This window comes from Achroia grisella, unplaced genomic scaffold (assembly GCF_030625045.1).
Source record: "Achroia grisella isolate CSIRO2021 unplaced genomic scaffold, CSIRO_AGI_Agris_v1 utg782, whole genome shotgun sequence".
Lineage (NCBI taxonomy): Eukaryota > Metazoa > Arthropoda > Insecta > Lepidoptera > Pyralidae > Achroia > Achroia grisella.
This window is the reverse complement of record NW_026713022.1, coordinates 6050885-6060080: the sequence shown is the minus strand read 5'-3', so window position 1 is coordinate 6060080 and position 9196 is coordinate 6050885.

Below are 9196 nucleotides of genomic sequence, written 5' to 3'. Positions count from 1 at the left end.
GGTTCAGCCGAACACGAATAAACATTACATGAAAATCACACGAAGAAATTACTCACAAAACGTAAAAAGGACTATCAATACAGCAGTTAAAATTACCTTTACCTTCATTAAAAATTTAAAAAAAAACGTGAGCTAAACCATAAAATCAACAATGCAGATAAAATCTAACAAAAAAAAAACATTTGTTTTCTTTATCATATCTATTGAAAATCACATGAAAAATCACTCACATAATGCAATAATAACTCTTGCTTACTAGTCAGCAGTAAAACTTACTTTTGCCATAATTAAATTAAAAAAAATACACATGATCTAAACCATAAAATCAACAATGCAGCTAAAAATCACCTTTGCTATCATTAAAAATTAAAAAACTATAAAATCAGTATGTAGCTAAAATATAACAAAAAAAAATATTTATTTTCTTTTGTCATGTCCATTGTATGGGACTTATGAAAGAATTTAACAAAGCAACGGTGTAATCTCTAAATCCTGCATATACTGTGACGCTCCCTTATTATACAGGGTGAGTCATAAACCGAGTCCTACCTATTTTGCACTCGTAAAAGTGTCTCGTAAATTTCACGTCACAAATGCCGCTCTTTGTTGGCTGGAAGCGGCAGATAGGCCGGGTTCGAAGCCAGGACCCACCCCTCGGAGTCCCTACGAATAATCTCATGGCCATACGATAAGTTGCTGCCGATATGTCCACATCCACACTTGACGCTTGATTGTAGTGATGTGCCACGTTTAAAATATTTGTATCGATATTTTCAAATTTAACTATAACTTTCAATTATAGTTTTACCAGCGTTTAATTAAAAAAAATATAGCCTTTGTTATTCTGATGAATAAGCTATATATATTACTATAAATTAAAATCCGTTCAGTAGTTTTGCATGAAATGCTAACAAACATCCATTTTTTTTTATACCACAAACAAACAAGCATACGGCCCATCTGATGGTAAACGGTTACGGTAGCCTATGGACGCCTGAAACACCAGGGGTGTCACATACGCGTTGCCGACTCTTAAGAAACCTTAATATACCAATCCATACAAACAAAGACAAACTATCAAAATCGGTTCAGTAGTTTTTTTTACTCCAATTTTACTTATATGTATAGATGAAGTAGAAGAGGAAAAACATTTATTGACAATTATATTGATATACATACATACACACCATTAACATACATATATGTACAATACAAACAGACACTCCAATTTTATTTATATGTATAGATTAAGATTATAATAAATAAAAGATACGGTCATTGTACTTCTACGAAAGTCACTAATTACTAGTTAATTATTTTTGATCCCATACACTTTGATACCTCAACTTCAATAACATCTTATTATATATATTAACATATATCCAAAGCAAAAACTGCTCGGTGCTTTACTAGCTACTCGCCCCGGCTTCACACGGTGTACATATAAACCTTATATTATATTATATTATACATATAAACCTTCCTCTTGAATCACTCTATCTATTAAAACCGATTCAAAATCCGTTGCGTAGTTTTAAAGATTTAAGCATACATAGAGACGGACAGACAGCGACAGCGACTTTGTTTTATACTATGTAATGCTATAGAGAAGGAGTACATTTTTTTATAAAATTATGCTTTATCTATACATATAAATATCATTGGAGCGTCTGTTTGTAACATTGAAGTAACCGTTTTTTACTACATGCATATGAATAAATACGGTATATACACCAAAATAACAATTTTTACAATTTTTGTCTGTCTGTCTGTTTAACTCTGTTTGTTCCGGCTAATCTCTGAATCGATAAAAAAATAAAAGTCGTTAATCCATACTCCTTACATATATTATAAATGCGAAAGTAACTCTGTCTGTCTGTCACTCTGAAACTACTGAACCAATTTAAATGAAATTTATTACACAGATAGTCTAAACCCTGACAAAGGACTTTATTTTTTAATGCGAAAAAAGGTTTACAAGCTGTTGAAAGAGATGAGAGGTTATATGGAAGTATCGTCATTTTACTCGGATGAAGTCGGGGACGCTGCTAGTAAATGATACTTACCATTGACATAGGATCATCTATTAAAAATTTTAATATTACCAATAAATTATCGTTGAAGGTACAATGTTTAGTCTCGACGACCTCGGTGGTCTAGCGGTCTAGCACACCGCTTTACGTCCGATGGTCGCGGGTTCGATTCCTCGCACGGCACAAACATTTGTATTCATGAGTATGATTGTTTTTATCTATCTGGGTGTTTTCTATGTATATTATGTATGTATTTACGAAAAAAAAAAATATCTATGTATTTGTATCAGTTATCTAGGTACCCATAACACAAGCTTCAGCTAGCTTAACTTGGGTCTAGATGGCGCTGTGTGAATTGTCCTGAGATTATTATTATTATTATTATTTAATTTTCATTCCAAAAATTCTCATCTCCCCATCTTAAAGAGAGGAGATGGCAACATACCCCCGGCAGAAGCACAGTCGGCCGGGGTTCAGGGCCCCAGGGAGAGAAACCGGCGTACAATGCGGGCAGAATCTAACAGCACCGCTTTCTGCATCTTTCCCGGGAGTGAGCCGCCTCGGAATCCCAATCGTCTGAGATGTTGTTCCAGACTGGTTGGGATAAGACCGTTCACCGACATAACGATTGGAATGATTATTATTAATATTACATCACACGCCAACCGAGTTGTCCTATAAAAACTGTATGAATTGACAGCCATTATTTTTTGTCTGTATGTACGTGTCGAGCCTATTTAATATTCAACTATCGGTTTTTATGAACCAATTCACCTTTATATTCGCGGCAGTATAAAGAATATTATTAATGAAATCAATATTTTTTTTTATAACACAGAGGACAAACGAGCATGCGGCTCACCTGATGGTAAGTGATTACCGCCGCCCATGAGCACCCGCAACACCAGGGGAATTGCAAGTACGTTGTCGGCCTTTTAAAAAGGAATAAGCTCTTTTCTTGAAGGTTTCAATATCGTATCGGTTCGGAAATACCATTGCTGGAAGGTGATTCCATAATGTGGTTGTGCGAGGCAAAAAGACCGCGCTGCGGGAAATCAAATCTTTTCCGGGATACAAAGTGGATATTTTTAGGAGTTTTTTTATTTAGGTCTACAAAACTGGAAGTTTACTTTACTCATCGATTCTGCGAAAATCTCTTGACCCATAGAAATTATTTATTCTACTCTTATTTATATTACTATCTGTTCCCGCGACTTCGTACGCGTGTAATTTAACTTTATTTTTGTAAAATAAAATTAGCCTAAGTTACACCTTATTACGCCAGCTACTTGCCAAAAAAAGTCCCGTCAAAATCGGTCCAGCCGTTTCTGAGATTAGCCGGAACAAACGGACCGGCAGACAGACAGGCAAAAATTATAAAAAATGTTATTTTGGTGTATGTACCGTATTTATATATGCATGTAGTAAAAAACGGTTATTGCAATATTACAAACAGACACTCCAATTTTATTTATATGTATAGATTAACAGAGTCTTAACACGAACTAATTTTATGACAAATAAATGTATTTACCTCTCTCGACTAGTGGAACCGGATCCACTAGCCGTGGTCACGAGCTGACTGGAGCAACAGCGATGTCAATGTAGATAGGTGATAGCAGATATTAAACACGAAAGTTTAAAAAGAAGTACTCTACTCTTTGTCCCCTCTATACGTTTGCTCTCTTTTCTGGGGTAATAGATGAAACATCAACATCTTCGGTGCCGAGCAACACTCCATCTGCGGCGTCTCATCACCTGGTCACTTGCTTTTTGCAATCCTCTCGTTCTAACTCCGCCTATAGTACTACTGATGCGCGAGCTCCCACAGTCTCCAAATTTCTCGTCCCAACACACCAATTCTGGGCTCGACTGACCGGATAGTTGAGAGTTATATTCAAAATTCAAAAATCATTTATTCATGTAGGACATTTTAGCCGCTTATGAACGTCAAGTTTTACATTTTTTTTTTCCTACCGTCCAGTTCGGTATATAGATCCAATTGAGAAGAACTGGCAAGAAACTCAGTTGAATTACTTTTTTTTTTAAATCCAGTTTATTTACAATGCATTTATATAAGTGTCTATGTCTAACATTAAATGAAAATCCCGAACATGAAAACTATTGCCATGCACGCTCGTCATTCAAGTAATCGTTTAGTGAGTAATAGGCTTTGCTCAGTAAATATGATTTAACAGATGTTTTGAATTTATTTAAGGGTAATTCCAATATATCCTTTGGTATCTTATTATAAATTTTTATACCTATTCCCATAAAAGACCTATTGACTTTTTCTAAACGATACTTGGGGACAGCAAGTTTGTCTTTAAATCTAGTATTAATATTATGAATATTGCTGTTTTTTGGAAATAAGTCAAGATTTTTATGTACATATAGGATATTTGAATATGTAAATTGAGAAGCAACGGTGAGAATATTTGCCTCTTTGAATTTCTCTCTTAATGAGTCACGACTCTTCCTACAGTAGATCGATAGATATATTTGTATATTTACATAATAATTAATTATTTTGAAAATTAAACTAATGAAAAGATTTTGCATAAAGATTCCATAAAAATAGGAAAATATTACCACAAATTATGCACTCGTTTGCGATTTATACCATATGATCTATGACCACAATGACCAATGATCATCTATAAAGATATTTGTTCGTGATTTTGATCATCTATCAATGTGATGACTATTCAAAAGTGTTTCAATGTAAGTTTATTTGAATAAATGATTTTATTTTCTATTCTATTCTATTTTGAATTTATTTTTTTTTACTGACGCCGTATTTGGGTAAATAACCCTTTCGATATATCGATTTAGATATTTATATACGCAATATATAGGTTTTCTTAAAACAATGCCTAAAACAAAGGTAGCTAGGTTGGTATGTAGGTGGAAATTCATATTATTGACATTAAAAACATAAAATCTTTTGAATGTGTGTCATCTGATATTGGATATGATATAAATATCAGATAAGAAGTATTAAGCACTTTCTTTTTATTGTTTGTTTGTTTCTCTAGTCGGTAGCAGATAAAAATAAGTCATTTATCTATTCCTGATAATTATATATTTATCAGGACACTGCAAACTAAACAAGCATATGACTAAACTAGGCCTATGCACGACAAAAATCTGCAGATTCGGCCAAACTGAAGAGGAAACGCCACTACACATCCTATGTGGTTGTAGCCCACTCATGCATAAACGAAATATCTCCTTTGGAAAGTTTACACTCTATCCCGAGGAGATAAAAACCATCGCTCCTAAGAATATCCTTCAATTCTTGTCCCTGACGGGTCTAGGTAGCGATCTTTGAAATAGATCTATGTAGGTCGCAGTGCTACAGGTGCTACAAATATCTGACAATAGCCCAAACAATGCAATAAAAAAATAAAAAAATAATTATCTAATTGTAATAATATATTTTGTTCTGTAATCTGTAATAAAAGTGAGCAATAAACATAAAAGTACTCCTTTATAGTTTTAATATGAGAAATCCATCATTTTAAATTTTTATATTATTCTTCATTACATAGTATAAAACAAAGTCTTAACAATTTTTACAATTTTTGTCTATCTGTCTGTTTGTTCCCATCTCTGAATCGATAAAGAAGAAGACCAAATAAAAAAAAAATCGTTAATATTATAAATGCGAATGTAACTCTGTCTGTCTGTCTCGCTTTCACGCCGAAACTACAGAAGCTATTTAAATGATTTTTTTTTATATGTAATTTTTTTTTCTCTTTATGATTTGTATTGTATTTATTCTTTCTATTTATATGTTATAATAATTTATATGCTGCTGTGAGCATCGTCATTGTTGTGTTGTGATGTGTGATAGTAATAAATATTCTATTCTATTCTATTCTATTCTAAATTTGGTACACAGATAGTCTAGACCCTGACAAAGGATTTTGACTACTAAGACCTTAACTAACTAACTAACTAGACCTCATTCGTCTTATTTGTATACACTAATCTGCATTCTAATATTCTTCTTTTCTAATTCTGCATATTAATAAGCAGAATTACAATATGACTATTTTTTAGAATAGAACAGCATAGAAAATCATTTATTCAAATAAACTTAACTTAAGCACTTTTGAATAGTCAACAATTTGTTTTTAAATCTACCGCTTATTCGGAAAGCTGTCTCATCACAAGAAGAATAAGCAAGAAACTTGTGTGTTGCTCTTTTAAACAAGTAAGTTCGCATTTTACTTTTTGCCACACACAACCACATTGTGGAATCACCTTCCAGCAATGGTATTTCCGAACCGATACGATATTGAAACCTTCAAGAAAAGAGCTTATTCCTTTTTAAAAGGCCGACAACGTACTTGCAATTCACCTGGTGTTGCTGGGTGCTCATGGGCTGCGGTAATCATTTACCATCAGGTGAGCCGCATGCTCGTTTGTCCCCTGTGTTATAAAAATAAATAAAAAAAAAGAAAAAGTCGAGACGTGTGAATACAAACTACCAACCAGCGCTGATTTAGGCTCAAATATAAAAACACAATAAGATTAAATTAGTCAATATTTAAATCTATCGACAATTTTATCGTAGGCATGCGCATCACGTCGCAACACTATTGCAAAGTGCGTATTTGGCATAATCTTCTTTCTTTCCCTCCGACTCAGCCCCATATTGTTTTTAAGTTATGACACTTTTGGACAATGGCACGGAAATCCAGAGGAAAGTTATTGTTTCCAGTTGCATAAACCGAACCTATCTAACCATAGTCGGGTGTGGAGCGAAAATAAATAAATTCAGGGATATGCAGTTTTATGCACGTGTTGTTTATTTCGACTTTAGATATGTTTTAATTAAAATATGTTATTTTTTATATCTTTAATATACATATAAATAAAATTGGAGCGTCTGTTCGTAATATTGAAATAACCGTATTTTACTACATGCATATGAATATAAATATGATACATACACTGAAATAACATGTTTTACAATTTTTGTCTGTCTGTCTGTTTTTTCCGGCTAATCTCTGAAATGGCTGGACCGATTTTGACGGGACTTTTTTTGGCGGGTAGCTGATGTAGTAAGGAGTAACTTAGGCTACTTTTATTTTAGAAAAATATAGTTAAATTCCACGCGGACGACGTCGCGAGTACAGCTAGTAATATATAAATAATAAATAAACCTGGACAATTAACACAGCGCTATCTAACCCCACGGTAAGCAGAGCTTGTGTAATGGATACTAGACAACTGATATCAATACTTATATTTTTGTTTGTGAATACATACATATTATACATAGAAAACACCAAGACCGATACAAACAATCATATTCATGAATAGAAATGTTGGCACCGTGCGAGGAATCGAACCCGCGACCATCGCAAGTAAAGCGGTGTGTTAAACCGCTAAACCACCGAGGTCGTCATATAATTATTAAAATACATTATTAACTGTAAAATATCGTTCATACACTATCATATTAGAGAATCATTACATAGTATAAAACAAAGTCGCTGTCGCTGTCTGTCCGTCCCTATGTATGCTTAAATCTTCAAAACTGCGCAACGGACTTTGAAGCGATTTTTTTTAATAGATAGATAGAGTGATTCTAGAGGAAGTTTTATATGTATAATACATGTACACCCGGGCGAAGCCGGGGCGATAAAATACAGTTATTAAACTTAAAGTTAACACAAAATAGTTTTTAATAACATAAACTACATTCAACAGATTAAAAATTTAACGGCACTAACTAACAATCGAGTTTTAAACTTTAACCATAAACAAAATCAACAAAGTCCTCAGTGAAAATAGAATTTCATTAATTTAATCACGAACACCCCACACCCTGCCCTTCGAACTGCTCCGGGGGGATGAAGGGTGGTACACAACCCCTAATAGTCATTCACAAAGCTCTCCATTCAATGGGAGGACTCACCAATTTACCAAGATCCCAGGATCCCCTCCTTATCCGTACAAATAATACTCTTTCTCGAGAACACACGTATCTACTTATATTGGACGTATCCCCTCAACGAACTACCAGAATACATTGAAATCTATTTATAGAGAAGTCTGTATGAAAATACGGGTCAAGATATACAAGACCTGTTAAGAGGTAGGTAAGAAAGTATTTTTTGAGTTTCTGTTTTAAATTGTTTTGTTACTAAGATAGGATATTTAACAATTTCGCTACGAGGGTGAGAATTTATAATATAAAATTATTACTACATTAAATCCGGGACTAAATAAGTTTCTACACGGGGCAGAAATGTGAAAAGATTTTATTAACATACTAGCTACTCGCCCGGCTTCGTATGGGTGTAACGTACATGTATTATATACATAAACCTTCCTCTTGAATCATTCTGTCTATAAAAAAAAACCGCTTCAAAATCCGTTGCGTAGTTATAAAGATTTAAGCATACATAGGGACAGACAGCGACAGCGACTTTGTTTTATACTATGTAATGATTTTCACAATGTTAGTTACAATACTCCTTCGAAACGGCTTGACCGATTTTTATGAAATTTTATATGCATATTTAGTAAGTTTGAGATAAAAGCCAATAAGAGTTCCGTCAAAATCGGTCCAGCCATTTCAAAGATTAGCCGGAACAAACAGACAAAAATGGTAAAAATGCTATTTTGGTGTAAGTATCGTATTTATATACATATGTATGTAGTAAAAAACGGTTACTTCAACATTACAAACAGATACTCCAATTTTATTTATATGTAAAGTTTTTTGGTGACCTAAGTTGCAGAGACCTACTAGGTCATGAAATCGAAACGAAACGAAATCAAAATGAACAAGTGTTCGCTGATAAAACAACGCGAGCGCGAGCCGAACATTCTACGTGACATGGCGACCACAGCCGAACACCGGCCGCGACCCCCCGCCCCGCCCCGCTCGTTCCCCTCATTCGCCAGTCGCTCTGTTCGCGCTCTCCGTCGAATACGTGCACGCCGCGTCGCGAATTCGCGTTCTCTGTTCGAATTCAAAAATAGAACGTCTGTTTGAACACATCGCTGTGCACGCAGCCCAATTTTGAATGGAACGTATCGTATTCTATTTTCAAAAATTTTAATAATTCGAATCTACATGAATGGAACGTGTTCGATTTTCAAAATTTTAAATGATAATTCGAAACTGTTGAATCTTT